Below are 15599 nucleotides of genomic sequence, written 5' to 3'. Positions count from 1 at the left end.
AAATCTAATGAATTTTAAATATTTGCAGCTTATTCAAGGCTTTAACTACTTATTGCATGTAACAATACGAAGCTCTTCTGGTAGTATTGAAGAAAGAGATTATAATCTGACATTTTCTAGTGTTAATGGAGATAAAAGTCAAGAAACAGTGGGCACATTACAATTAATAACTGGCAATAATTATTTTTATACATATTTTCCTGTACTTGTGAATGCTAACATTACAGTGTGTGGCAAGCAAGTAAATTACTATGTAAGTACTTTATTACAGACCTGCGAGGGAAGCTCTATACGAGCTTATGAAATTTCTCTAATTACCATAAATATTACTTTTAAAAATGAACTTAAATTTTTATTCAAATTTATTTATAAAGGTAGTATTTGTAGGACGGTAAATCCGATTGGGCGTGTTTTGACACGTTTAATTCGTCAATAAGACAGTAAGAAACAACAATAACAAATCAAAATAATGCTTAGTGAGACCTTACCTAAGACTGGAAATTCAGTAAAGCACAAATAACGGCATAAGTTACAGCACAACAAACTCACATCAATTGTACTTTCAAACTGATAAATGAATAACCCAGTTTGCGACTTAAAAGCCCTAAAAACCATTTCCTCTTGAAACTATTTTATTATCCTAGGCACTTTAATGGTTTGCATGTTTCGTACTTTTCCTCAACCTTTTAAAAAAACCTAACATTGTCATTATAACTCAAAATTCCAGGCCTTCGTCAAATATTGCAAATGCCTACAAAATAACAAGGTCAAGTGCCTAAACTAAAAACTCTTAAAGTAATTTATTAGGTTTTAGGAAAAACATGGTTTTAGTAGCTTACGTCTCACATTTTTAAAATTTTAATTTAAATTAAAAATAAAAATTATGTATTTTTTGCCTTAAAAGTGTTTCATAAATGTGAAAATTAGAATTACTTAACTTTTATTATACTAACTAAATCTTCATCTACACCAGAAGGTAAAAAATAAAAAAAAGAGAAGACTAGTGTAAAAATTCTTTCTTCGAATCCTTTAAAAATTCCTTAATATTTGTGAATAAGCCTCGTCAGGGGGCATAATTGCGATCTTGAATCTAAAAAAGTAGTTTTTGTGAATAAGTTTTTGTAAATTTCGATATATACAGGGTGTTCCAAAAGTAATGGGACATCCAATGGGAAAGTAAAGAACAACAGTAGATTCTTTAGGTCAAAATAATGTGATTGAGGTTAACTTGCCTTATCCTAACTTTAATAGTAACTGAAATACAGGGTATCAAAGTATTATTTGATTTATCGTTTCTTTCTCATAGGTCCTGAACCAATTGGCATACTGACATGAAATTTAAAACATATGAGTCTTTTAAAAATAGAAATAAAATTTCGTATACAGTTTTCGTGTTTTAGGTAGAGCGCGCTTTAGTTTTTTCTTTTTTAGAACTCCTAACTTTTTTTCAGCCCCGTATATCAGTTTAAATAAATTTCTTTTTTAATTTTACATAAAAAATGTATACCTTATTAAAGTCACTAGGAGCAACCATTTTCGACATAATCCCCATTTTTCAAAAAAAATTTTAAGATAATATTTATTTACTACTTTATTTAAATCGCATCTTTGGCAGTTGGCGTTGGAGACAAGTGTTTGTATTATTTATGAAAAACTTTTTAAATGTCATATAAAACTTTTAAAACGAGTTAAAAAGTTTTTCTCTTAAGTTTAATCATTTTAAGTAATGCCTAGGCATAATTTGTTTATCAATTTGAACATGCGTGATATGCTTTGTATTTATGTACAAGTAAATTTTAATGGACGGCATGCAAGATGCAGGTATCAGGAAATATTTCCAGATAGACAATCCAAACCATAAATTATTCCAAAGAATTTATGGCCAACTAGGACAAATTGGATCATTTCGGCCGGGTTCATTCGTTTTGGGCCGCCCAAAAAATGAACTTGGAGATCTTTTAGAAGATATAGCATTAAATGTTAGGCAGAACATGGATTTTATGCAAGATGGCTTTATGCCAGTGCATTTTTCTCGACAGGTAAGCAAATACCTTGCCGAACAATATCCCGACCGTTGGATTGGCTGTGGAGGACAATTGTTTTCCATATTATGCAATGTATTCACATATTATGAAAACCTAAAAGTGCGATTATTTCGAAAATGGTTGCTCCTAGCGACTTTAATAAGGTATACATTTTTTATTTAGTATTCAAAAAGGAAATTATTTTGTTACTTTTCAAACTAATATACGCAGCTGCAAAAAAGTTAGGGGATTAAAAAAAGTAAAAACTAACGCAACGAGCACCCTTCACCGAAAACACGAAAACTGTATACGAAATATTATTTTTCTTTTTAATTTCATGTCAGTAAGTCATTTGGTTCAGGACCTATGAGAAAAAAACGATAAATCAAATATTACTTTGACACTCTGTATTTCAGTTACTATTAAAGTTAGGAGGTTAGCAAGTTGACCTCAATCACATTATTTTGACGTAAGGAATCTACTGTTGTTCTGTCTCATTACTTTCGAGACACCCTGTATACCTAATAAAAAAATACTTGATCTTTAAAGTAGAGGACAATCTAAAACTTTTTCGTTCGACAGTTTTTGCTGACAGAAATGGTCAATTTTCTCAAAAAATTAAATGCATTGGTTGAAAAACTGCATTAATGTGATCTCGCACAGCAATCGCAAAATGTAGGGGGCAACCATCTAACTGCAAAAATATGTTTTGCCGCAATTCCAATGGCACATCCTTCAGCCACAATGGTAATTTATTGGTTAAGACAGACGTTGCCATTTAACGATTGTTCGAAAAAGTATGGCCCAATAATTCTGCCTCTCAGTATACTACACCACACATTTCAGCTCCAACGACCTTGGTGCTGAACTTACGCAACCAATGCCGAGTTTCGGCAGACCAGCAATGCATGTTATGGAGATTAACTTTACCGTCGCTATTAAAGGTGATTTTATCGGTCCAAAGAATTTTGAATAAAAATTTTGTATTTTGCCGAATCATACCCAACATCCAATGACAATAGTCCTACCTCCGATCAAAGTCTTCCTCTTTTAAGGCCTGTTGCAAAACGACATGATATAGGTGCATTCTAAAATTAATTAAAATTACTTAAAAATTAAAATAAATATTAGATAAATTTAAATCAGTGAGTATATTGTGACGGTCATTTAAACGTACCGATGCTCTTTCAAAATATTTTGAACCGTTGTTCGCGATATGCCAACCTTAAAGGATAATGCTCTTGTGCTAACATGAGGATTTCTGTTAATGTACTCCAGTACGTAGTTAATATTTTCTTGGGTTATTCCAATTCGTTCCAGTAGAAATGTAGGCCGGCCAAACTACTTGGCTCGTAAGTTAGAGACTAATCGGAGAAAAACTCTCTCAGTCGGTAAGGACACCGAATTTATAATATAATTATAATATCGAGCAGCATTCTGAAGACAGTTAAAATAAACCGCAAGGAAATCCACAACTCCGTCGTTCGTAAAACGCATTATTACGACAAAAATTATACAAAAGTAATCGAAACTATTGACAATTTGAGGTATATCTATGTTTTGATTTAATATTTGTTTTTTTTTGTTACCATGGCATCCTGCTAATAATTTCCAAAAAAAATTAAGTAGGTATAAGATTTTTTTATAAAATTTTAAAACACTTAAAGCACAAGAATTGCTCTTTTTAAAGAACGTAATTGTGTTAAAGTCGAATAAGCCATTTCTAAGATACAGGGTGTTTTTTACGGAAACCTTTGAATACCCCTCACTTTATTTTTAGAGATACAGCAAAAACTGTCGAACATATTTCTAATTACACACATGTAGATGTACGTAATTTGTTCATTTATTCTTCCCATTTAAAGTTTAAAATCTCAATTAAATGCTTAGAAGGAAATAAATGCTTTATGAATTTCATTCTGATTAATTTGTTTCTAACTCGCTTAGTCTAGATAGAAATTTAAATACTTATAGTTCTTGAAATTTTTGATAAGTAAAATTCTTTTATATATTATATCAGTTGTTAAAATATGTTTTATAACTAGATCTAGTTTTTATTAATTTTATGTTTTCCTGAATTTTTACTATACTACATTTAAAATACCTGTATAAAATATGTACAGGTTATTTTATTTAATTATTTTATTAGAATTCGAAAATTGCAAAATAAAAACCGCTGCATAAGAAACAAAAAACTTTAGATTAGACAAAAAACTAAATTAATTGAACGCGGCTTAATTTTACCATTTTAGTGATTATGGAAAAAATTAACGTTAGTCAGGTAAAACATATTACCAATATAAAACTAAATAAAATATCGAAATTAAGAACAGTACTAATGAATTGTCTTTTTGACTAAGATACTAAGAGCTAATTTTTCAAACTTTTTTCAATTTTAGAGGCATTCTTAATCATATATACGGTACATACTTTTATTTTGTGCTTCGTTATCTTAGGTTACTTCCTTTACTTTTTTTTTAAAGATTAAAATAGTAAACATACTATATATAATGAAGTGAAATGTACATACATAATAACGAGAGGATAAGAAACAATTTTATATGAATTTTTCATTTAAAATAAGGGAAGAAAAAAGAGGTTTCTTATTTAAGTTCGGTGAGTCTATTTTTTGTTCTTGAATAAATTCTATATCCTACTGTATGCAATATTATTCGTTTCGGTTAAAACTGCTATTATAGGTGTAAAATTATAGAGAAAACATATATCCTAATTTTATTAATAATTTATGTTTTTTTTTTAATTAAAAGTAGATTATTTAAGAATAATGCATTTGACATAAAATTCTAGTTACAGTGGAAAATCTCATCAAGTAAGCAAACTATCAAATTTAACAATACGGATACTCAACTATCATTTTACCTACTAGACGTATTTAGAAATAATGAAACTAAATTCAGTATAACTTGTCAAATTTTGAAAAATGGGAGCAATAGTATAATAGTACAGGTATGTATCACAGCTACATTTTTGCATAATAGTGTATAGAAAGCGACAATAATGTCTATAACATATCCATATCCATAACATGATGAAGTCTCCAGTGCAATACCGGCAACATCGAGAATTAATGCGGCAAGTTCAAACACTTCTGGAAAATAAGGTGATCAGCATTTCATCATACTATTCGGTGTCCTTAACAAATTAGAAAAATAGGTCTCCGATATTTTATTTTTCAATGATGCTTTGCTTCCTCCACTGGGGGGACTATATTCACTATGTTCTGCCACGGTATACATCCAGCTTCAGTATAAAAGTAATTTTTAAATTAATTTCTAATATCACAAAGAGTGTTTTTCCACCGTAGTGTGGTACTTTGATTTTATATCACGGATGCCACTGACACGGAAAGCACTGATGCTCCCCCGTTACTGATATTTCTGAATCAAATTTTAAAAGCGAATCTGTCAATTAATTTTTTTTTTAATTTATGTTTTTACAGAATTATGTGGATATTTTTATCAAGTATGGAAATAAACCAGATATTATATTGGAAGTGTTTTTACCATTTAGATATACTACTGTTGATATTGGTAAAACTTTGTTTATAAAGCCGTACATATTTTTGGCGCAGAACAATAATTTTTATAATGTAAGTTAAAACGTCAACTATATGTAAAAGATAATATTATTACTCTTTAAATCTTTTTTTGTTTTTACCATATTTCACACTTAAAAAAATTAAAGTTGTAAAACAAATATTGAAAGTTATTTACGATGTTGTTACTATTTTTGTTAATATTTTCATTGTTTTTGTGTATGTTTAGTTTTAATTTACATTTTAAATCTTTATTTTTTCATTTACTTATTAAAATAAATAAATTTGATAATAATAAAATTATTATTTAAAATTAATAATTTTGTTAGTATTCACGTTATTTTTTAATTTAATCATAAAATCATTAATTATATATCTTTGAATTATTTGACCTGTTATTTAGACCAAATGGGAATGCATACTTGAAGACCAGATATGGATATATGGTTGCCAGGGACAAATAAATGAGGAATTTTATATGGAAACGGGGTTTCTAAAAGCAGGAAAGTAAGATTATACATTTAAATTTGAAAATAATATCATAAGGCCCGCACCAACTCAAAATTTAGCTATACAATCATCTTAACAGTAACGGCAGAAAATATAGAAAAAACTGTAATCGCAAATATTTTGGTAAAACCTAGGACGCCATCTATTATATTCGATATAGCATATCCGATAGTGCCGGAAAGAGGTATTGACATAAAGGCAGATATTAGTGAACTCAAGACATATTGTACAGTTCAATGGTTGGATGTTAAAAGTAATGATCTAAAACTAAAGGATATTGTAAGTTAAAATTTTTTTTCTTTCGATATAGCTTCAGCAAAATTTTTTATATTTTATATTATAGCCTGGGGTAAATACTAAAGAAATAAACATTTCATCCAAAGATCAGTACTTTCTGCAAGAATTGGTAGACTTTGGTAATATTAAAGTAACACGACGTTTTAACCTGAAGATCCCACCAATATCGAAAACCTGGAATGGCCTAACTGATGACTCAGTTTACAAAATAAAGATTATAGCCACTTGTCCAAATGTAAAAGAAGTAAATAGGGAAGATATATTTGAAAGGGATCTCAAATCTGAGAATGCTTTGATATCTTTAGGGGAAGTAGAGATATATGTACTTCCATTGCCGAAAATCGAGTCATTAATTGTAGTTCCTATTAGTGGTCAAGCATTAACCACAAGTTTTTCTTATAAAATTAATAAGAATCCTGAGCAGGGCAAACCTTTGCTCTATCAATATGGATTTGAGTTTGAAGGTATTGACGTCACATTTTTTGAAGGGATAGATGTATTTACTGCTCAAACTACTTTGCCATGCAGTAAAGGTAAGCATTAAAAGACATTTAAATATATTTTTAACTATTTAATTTCTGTGTGTTTTTAGTTTTTATTTTCTCTTCTTCGTTCGAAATTGTGATAGTAGCTGATTAAAAAGTATATTTCAATAATTATTTATGTCCTAAAGAAATGGCTAGTCTATCACAGTTTATTAATTATTATCGCTGTTCTCTGTATACAGAGTGTACCTCGAAAAATGTGGGAATTTTCTCGGATTCAGGCAGAAAATAAAAAAATAGTATGAAACTTTTCAAAAAAAAAATTTCCTATAAGCTCTTTCTACGAAGATGCGGTCCTTTAAAGACGCCACTGGAAATCGTTTTTATTTTGAATATCTTTTGAAGTACTTGGTATAATTTAATAAAAATTTAACGTGATTAACACTACTAAGGACCTCTTAAAACTGAGTCCTTAAAACACATTTACCTTGTTTATTTTACCAAGGCGGCATATAGCTTTCCGATTTTTGACGACTCTATATCACTTTTCCTAAAACTTTTAAAGGCACAAACAGAATACATATACATACAAATACATTTTAGCTTCAAAAAGCAGAAAATTCCATATTTATGTTTGTTTTTTTAATAGTAGGCCATGTATTATTTCACACATGCATTTAATTATAATTTTTTTCAAATGCCATGTGATTTAAACTTATTTATTTAATAATTTAAACATAAACTTAAAATATTACTTTTCAACAATAACTTAAAACTATTGAAAACGTTGTTAACGTTAAAAACTGTAATAGTAGCCACATATAGTTGCAATTCGCCTTAAGCTCTTGAAAATTACAAAGGATTCCTTTGTAAGTTTCTGAATGCTTCTTCGCTTGAGGCTCGGAGTTTACCTTACCTATATTATTATGTGGATTTGCGTAAATTTTATTTTTTATATATTACCATAAAAAGGAGTCAACAATACTTAAATTCGGTGACCTCTGGGACCATCTGATTGGCCCGTGTATGCCAATCCAGCGTCTACCAAAATGAGCACTTAAAGGTTCTCTAACTACCCTTTAATTATAAGTATTATTATCTTGCTGGAAATATATCTCCAGCAACTCTGTCATATTATTTTGTAATATGTTTGTTTATGTATCGTTGGACAGTTAAGTTACCCTTAAAAATTGTATATATAACTTTAGTATTCAATACAAAACATAAAACACTAAAACCAAAATTTTCGAAACTAAAATTAAAATTTCAAAACTAATTTCTCCAACAATATTTATCTTGGGAATTAAAAACGTGTTACCTGCTCTGCGCAAAAGTGCTAGAAAATCTTCAGTCAGATATAATAATTTAAATCTCCCGCGAAGCCGTCGCATCTCGTAGTTTCCGCTCCCGTCGGTCGGTTATACACTGAATTCTCCGGCGTAGCATCGATGGCTCTTGCCAGTTTCCTGATGCCATTTGTTTACGTTTTTGGCGCCTATCTTTTTTTTCTTGGTCACATCGAGGTGCTCCAGCTTGTGATGGCACGGAACGTGGGAATTGACTGAATGGGATGTGTTACTTTGAAACTCACGTTTATTTTTACTAGATTAAAATATACTTTTTTATATCTAATTAGCTAAGTGTATCTTATTTTATATAACATAGATCTTAAAAACTAGGCGGATTAAAACTAATACTAATAATATGTACAAAACACAATACTAATATTAATACTGGCTGCCGCATTTCGTGGGTCCTGGGCTGGCGGACCCGGTGGGGGGGGGAGGGTTGCTGACCTGGACGGGGGCGGAGGGTTGGTCGGGGCAGGAGGTCAATACCGTCAAAGGCTAGCCGCGATTATGAACGTAGGGCAGCAGAGCACAGCACAGCCGAGACATAGCAGAGGAAAACTATTCCTCTGCTCTGCCTCTGCGACGAGCGCATATTGAACGTAGGACCTTTAGGAGTTCCATTTTTTTACAACAACAGTTGCCACTCTGCAGAGAAAACTGTGCACACTCCACAACCGACAGAGGCCGGACAGAGTACTCTGTTACTATGTCGCGCAGGCCTCGCCTCTGCTACGTCCAATATGCGGCGTTTAATTTAATTGCGTGTGTTACAAAATCCTCTGCTGCCCTAGGCTGTGCTGTGCTCTGCTGCCCTACGTTCAATATGCGGCTAGCCTTAGTGTCTCGCCGGGGAGGTGGTACGGGGCGTTGGGGGGGGCTCGGGTGGAATGAGTGATCCGGATCAGGGGGTTGCGGTGCTCCAGAGTAGTGGTCAGGTACTTGTCCTTTAGCTTCGTCAGGTGGTCTGCCAAGGGTTGAGCTTGGAGATCTCGCAGTATGGTGGTGTTGCGCACGTACCATGGTGCGCCTGACATAATCCGGAAAGCCCTGTTTTTCACTGCTTGGAGCCTCTGCATGTGGCGGGGCTGGATGTCTGCCCAGGTGGTGGAGGCGTAGGTTATGATTGGACGGATGTATGTTTGGTAGATCCGGATCTTGGTCTTAAGTGACAATTTGTTTCTGGGATGGAGGAGGGAGTAGAGGGACGATAGCTGGCCTTTGTCCTTGCCAGATTGGGCCTTAGCGTGTTTTTCCCAGGTCAGCTTCCGATCGAAGATTATACCTAGATAACGGGCCTGGACGGATCAAACGAGATTAGTGGTTCCCCATTTCAGATGGCCAGCGGGTGCTCTTTTCCTTTTGGAAAAGAACACCAGTTGAGTCTTCCTGGGGTTGTCCTCCAATCTCCAGCGGTCCATCCAGGAGTGAAGTGAGTTTGGGTGTCTCTGGATCCTGATTTTAATATGCTCTTTTTTGGGAGAGGTGGTGAGTATTGCGGTGTCGTCAGCGTATTGGAGTATAGTATTGTGTGGGGACGGGGGTAGATCGCGCATAAAAACATTAAATAGCAGAGGGGGCAGGGGAAAATCTTGGGGGACACCTGCTCTTATTGGGTGGGGAGTGGATACAAAACCGTCAGCACAAACACGAAAGGATCGGTTGGTCAGGAAGGAGTGGACAAGTTTTACGAGGCAGTCGGGAAAACGGGCATCGACTAGTTTATGCAATAAACCGTCGTGCCACATCTTGTCGAAAGCCTTGCTTATGTCCAGGAAAACGGCCCCGGTGTGCAATCCACGATTTGCTCCTGAGAGAATGTGGAAGGCAAGCCGGGTCGTGATGTGTGGGGAGTGCTTTGATCTAAAGCCAAATTGACCATCCGGGATTATTTCGTGCCTGTTGCAGAATGTGGTGACCTGGTTAAGGATAGCTCTTTCGGCAATTTTTCCCATTGCTGAGAGAAGACTTATTGGCCTGTAGCTCGAGGGGTTTGTTGCTGATTCTCCCTTTTTGGGGAGAAGGATGACATCAGCGGATTTCCATTGGGTGGGGAAAAGAGAGTTGAAATATACCATTGATGATTCTGGTAAGATCGTTAACCTGAGTGTCGACAAGATGTTTTAAAGCTGGATTGTTGATACGATCCGCGTCGGGTGCTTTTTTATTTTTAGTGGCTTTAATTATTCCATTGATTTCGACTTGGGTTACCTGGGGTACCGGGGCTGTGGTAGGGGCTTGAAGGGCTGTTTGGACAGCATTTGAGATGCTGAGAGCCATTGCAGGGTTTTTTGGGGGGTTCTCCCCCCTTTAACCAGATTTTTAGCGAGGCGGAAAAGCTTCGAAGGATATTCAATATTTTTTTCAATATCGTCGATTTTTTGATCCCATCTTTCAGAGTTAAAGTCTTCCAGAAGTGATTGTACTCGTCGATTTGCGCGGTAGTACTGTCGTTTTACTAACGGATCGCCAGATCTTATAGCGAGTTTTCTAAGACGGTTTCGACGTCTAATTTATATGATAAAGCTTCAGAGATGTTTTGTGTTAACCTGTTTATGGCGCCTTCGAGAGAAGGGGGGTCGTTAATAGGGGGGACTGGGGGGCAAGATTGGAGGTGATTCCTAATTTCCTGACTGAAGCTGCCCAGTTTGTGAAGAATCTGGGGCTGTGAGGGATGGGGTTATTTGACGAGTGACCTAGTTCCATGTAGATGGGGAGGTGATCGGACGAGAGTTCGTGTAATACGCGGACTTGCGTAGGCATGGGAATATTTTTAAAGAAGAACATATCGAGTATATCTGGTCCACCATTTGACGAGACGTGAGTGGGTTCCTGTGGGGGCCATACATTAAATGGAATGGTTTCTGCCATTTCCTGTACGAGAAGACCCTTAGGATTTCACTCCTTATGACATTGTAATTAGCCAGGGAGAAACGGTGTTGGGGCTTTAGGAACGTCTCTTGAATCAGAAGAACGTCAAGGGCGTGATCTTCGAGGAACCTTTGGATTTCCGCCTTTTTTCTGCCAATACTGTTAATATTGACAGAGGCGATTTTAAGCCATTAAGCGAGTTGGTGAGCAGGGCTGCATCAGCTGCATAAATTGCTGTTGCATGTTAGACATAAAAGCAGCGAACATTTGGTGTTGATCGGGAGACGAACCATTAGATGGGGTGGCCGCAGGAAGGGGGGCGGGGGCAGAAGCAACAAGTTTGGCGTTGTTTTGCTGTCCCCATTTGAAGTTGGGGGTTGAAAGGGTGGCTGTTGGAGCGCGGGCTTTGACGATTTGTTTTGGGTTCCTGAGGCAACCCTGATATGACGCGGTGTGGATATCAGGGTTGTGGAAGCGTTGGTCGTATTTATGAGCTGGGTGGGCGGCTGGGATTGGTTGGATTCACAGGTCTAGGACACGCCCACCCAGCTTGTCGGTTTTGGGCCGGTGTTGTGTTTACTTTTTTTTAGTATGTCTTTTTAATGTTTTTTAAAAAAGAAAAGATTTTATAATAATAATTTAAATGCCGGGTTTGAAGTTTTTTAATTGGATTGTCTATTTTTAAATTTATTTCATCCTCCGGCAAGGATAGAAGAGTCAATAAAGTATTATTTTGCAGAGGTGTTTTCATCTGTTTAACCGGGATCTCTTGTGGTCTCCATCCCCCTGAACATTGGGCCCGATGTGGGCTCTCTTTTTAATGCATCAGCGTAGTTTTTTTTGCCATTAATAAAATTGGGGTTTTTAGGACAGCGCCAGTAACTGGCCGGATGGTCGCCGCCGCAATTGCATGCACTGGGCCGGTGCTGCACGTTCTTTTTTGCATTCAGTATAAATATGTTTTTCTTTGCACTTATGGCACCGCGGCCCCGCGTTGCAATTGCACGCGGCATGCCCACATTTCTGGCAGCGATGGCACTGTCCCACCTGCCTTATGTTGTTAATTTTAAATGTTTTGAGGCGCTCCACACGGACCCTAATGTTCATGAGGTTGTCGACCTTGTAGATGTCCTCCTGTTCTTTATTGATCAGGAACCGGATGAGATCCGTTTGCCTTCTCCGACCTGGGCCGGTGTTAAACCAGCCCATTTCTTCTAGCTCGAATCCCATCCGGTTCAGTGCATCCTCTATCTCTTTCAGGTTAAAGTTTCTGTCGAAACCTCTTAGGATAAGATTCAGCTTCCTGTCCTTCTCAAGGAAGAAGGAGTGGAATTCCATCTTCCTCTCCCTGAGGAGAGCAGTCAGGTTTCTGTGGTCCTGTGCTGTTTTTGGGAGGAGTGCCAAAACCAGCCTCTCCTTTTATACCTTTAGTATATTTATTTTGTTGTTCATTTTCAATTCGTACTTTTTTGCCCAATTTGAAGTGTCTCTAATGACAACCTTGGGAATCTTGGAGCTGCTGGGTTCAGCACTCTTCCTTTTTCCTGCAATAGATAGATTATTAAGAGGCATGAATAGTGGGTTTTTTTCCGGTAATCTGTCCCGCTTTCCCGGCTTGCTGTTTGTCGCAGCCTCTGGGCGCGCTAAGGGACCAGGTTATTCCGTGTCGGTGTTTATTTCCGAGTCTTCAGATTGCTGCATCGCCTCCTCTCGCGGGGAGGAGATATTTGCATCTTTTTTGGATCTTTTTCTAGAATTTACATTTTCTTGATTGTCGTTTAACTGGTCCCTTAACGCTCCCAGTTGCCCGGCAATTTTTGTTGTCGTTTTCTAACTTTTCGTTTATCTCAAGTATTTTTTCCATATTATCATTCATCTCCTGCAGTTGAGTATTGAAGATACAGTTTTGTTCTTTGAGGAGATCGACCTCAGTGTTTTTTAATTTGTTTTGAGTTTTTCATTTTCACTTTCAAGTGTTTTATATTTTAGGTTTTTTTCTTCAATACTCGACCGCAGGATATCTATCTCGGTTTTGAGGCTTTCGCAGATAGTTCTGTACACCTCTGCACTATGATATGCTTTTCCTGCTTCCATGTTCTGGTCGGGATTCAAGGAAGGGGTTGGAGTTTTTGAATATCTCCGTTCAAGGAGAGATTTTTGGAGGGGGTAGGGACTGCCAGCTAGAGACTTACCCCGCTCTAGTTTTTTATGCTTTTCTGGTGCCGCCGTTGGTTCGCTATTGGAGAGCTCCTTTTGAGTGTATTGACGTCTTCGTCAGTGGTAAGGCCCCCCACTGACTATGGGGAGCTAGTTAACGCTGTTGTCCGCCGTTTCTGAGTGGTTTGCTGTGGTTTTCTGCTAATTAAGACCGCCGTTTTTAATTGCTCAAATACTGCTGATGCTGCTGAATAGCTGCCAACTAACTGCCAACTGCCCAACAACTGCCAACTGCCGAACTGCCAACTGCCAACTAACTTCCGCTCCCGACGAGACAATCAGAGTCTCATCTAGGATTAAAGCTGAATATAATTGGCAGAAAAGAACATCTAGCGCTATCTAAGATCTATCTACTCGACGAAAGTAAGAAAATAAAATAAATCAGAAATACCATCAATTTATACAATCAATAGCAACATCTTCTATTGAACAGCAATACCACGAAGAACGTTCTAGCTGGAAAGGAAAGGCAGTGATAGCAAGTATGAAACAAGGATGGAAATAGAGTCGAGAGTCGAGTATTTTCTACGTATTTCGGGAGCAGGAATATTTCAATATATAAGCGGAATCGTGTGACATTGGATGATGGAAATATTACTCTGTCAAATGGATATCAGGAAATTCTTTGAAAGAAGTGAGTCAAAACAAAACAAAACCTAATATGATTATTTGATTTCTTTGTTCAAACCACAAGGTTAACAAATCTTGAATATCGCAATTTTACTTTTACTGATAGGAAGGTCGCAGTAAATGATATTTGAATGTGATGTTATTATAGGTATCTTGATCTTTATTTTCCGTATTTTGGTTCTATGCCTAAACACCGTAAGAGTAATTTTGTATATCTATTATTTAGGAAAAACACGCAAAAAAAGAAAAAAGATCAGAAAAGTAGCAGTGGAAGCGGACGCGATGAAAATGACAACCATGATAAAACTACTCATGTAATTCCAAGATTATTGCATGCTAAAATTGGACAAGCGTCACATTCTCCAGCAGAACCTGTAAATATATCTATTGCTAACTACTCTTCTCCATCAACGTCCCAACAAACTTATGACATCAACGATCCTGAAATTATAGTGGACTATGGCTATCATGGAAATGATCTGTGTCGTTATGTTGGGTTGTCTACCCAACTATCGACGGAAAAGAAGAAGGAGTTATTACAAAGTCCTTGGATCCCTCCCAGAAATTACGATTTGGAAGTGATGTAAGCCATTTGAAAAGAAAATTCAATCATGTCTGCTTGAATCAATATGCACCATGGCTAGTATATTCCAAGCGACTAAAAGGTGCTCTTTGTAAGCATTGTGTTTTGTTCCCTCCGCCCATCAGCACTATGAGAGAAATTTTGGAATCATTAATGGTCAGGCCATACATAAAGTTCAAAAATACTTATGAAGACTGCGGAAAGTATGCAACGACCAACCTTCACCTAATAGCGACAAATGCTGCAAAAACATTTCTTGAAAATGTTACTGTAGATATTCAACTGCAAAGTGGACACCAAAAAGCAATCGATGAAAACAGACAAATATTGTCATCAATTATTTCTTGTATAGTATTTTGCGGTACACATGATATGCCTCTTAGGGGAAAACAAACAGATGAGGGTATTTTATTAGATTTATTGAAGTTGAGAATCAATTTCGGGGACGTCAAATTAAAGAGTCACCCGGAAAAGTGTCGTTCGTCGCAATGCAGTTTACAGATCGCCAAAAATACAGAACAAATTGATACATTTATGTGGCGAAGTTATTAAGGAGAATATAATAAGTGAGGTTCAGAAGATCATGGCTCATGCAGTCTTAAATGATGAAACAGCCGACGTAGCTGGGACAGAACGTAGCTGTCAATAGTCGTGCGATTCTACGATGAAAGCAAAAGGAAAATTAGAGAAGAAGTTGTAATGTTCGTTGAACTAAAAGCACAAAATGCTTCAACAATTGCCGAAGCAATTGACAATTTCTTGATTAGTTCTAACCTCCCAGCCGAAGATTGCATAGGGCTTGGATTCGATGGCTGTTCTACAATGACAGGGAAAGAGCGTGGCGTACAAGCTCTTGAGAAAAAAATATCCTCCTGCTTTATATTTTGATTGTTCAAGTCACAAACTCAACCTTGTTGCGAACGCAGTGCTAGAAATTAGAAATACTGTTGCCACTGATATTATAACATTTTTCATAGAATCAACTACACGTCGAAACTACGCTCCAAACCTATCACGATTGTGTGAGACGAGATGGTCCGAAAAATATAAATCAATCAGAAGGTTTTCTCAAATTTT

General features: G+C 36.2%; 1 long non-coding RNA gene across 1 annotated transcript; it reads left to right on the top strand.

Annotated features, from left to right (window-relative positions):
- Positions 1 to 5498: 5498 nt before the first annotated feature.
- Positions 5499 to 6727, top strand: LOC126737998 (uncharacterized). The gene is made up of 4 exons (XR_007661182.1): positions 5499 to 5634; positions 5984 to 6087; positions 6150 to 6369; positions 6434 to 6727. It is a non-coding gene; the product is annotated as an uncharacterized LOC126737998 (long non-coding RNA).
- Positions 6728 to 15599: the final 8872 nt, after the last annotated feature.

This window comes from Anthonomus grandis, chromosome 6 (assembly GCF_022605725.1).
Source record: "Anthonomus grandis grandis chromosome 6, icAntGran1.3, whole genome shotgun sequence".
In the NCBI taxonomy this organism is placed as follows: domain Eukaryota; kingdom Metazoa; phylum Arthropoda; class Insecta; order Coleoptera; family Curculionidae; genus Anthonomus; species Anthonomus grandis.
This window is presented reverse-complemented; position numbering and strand designations above follow the sequence as displayed.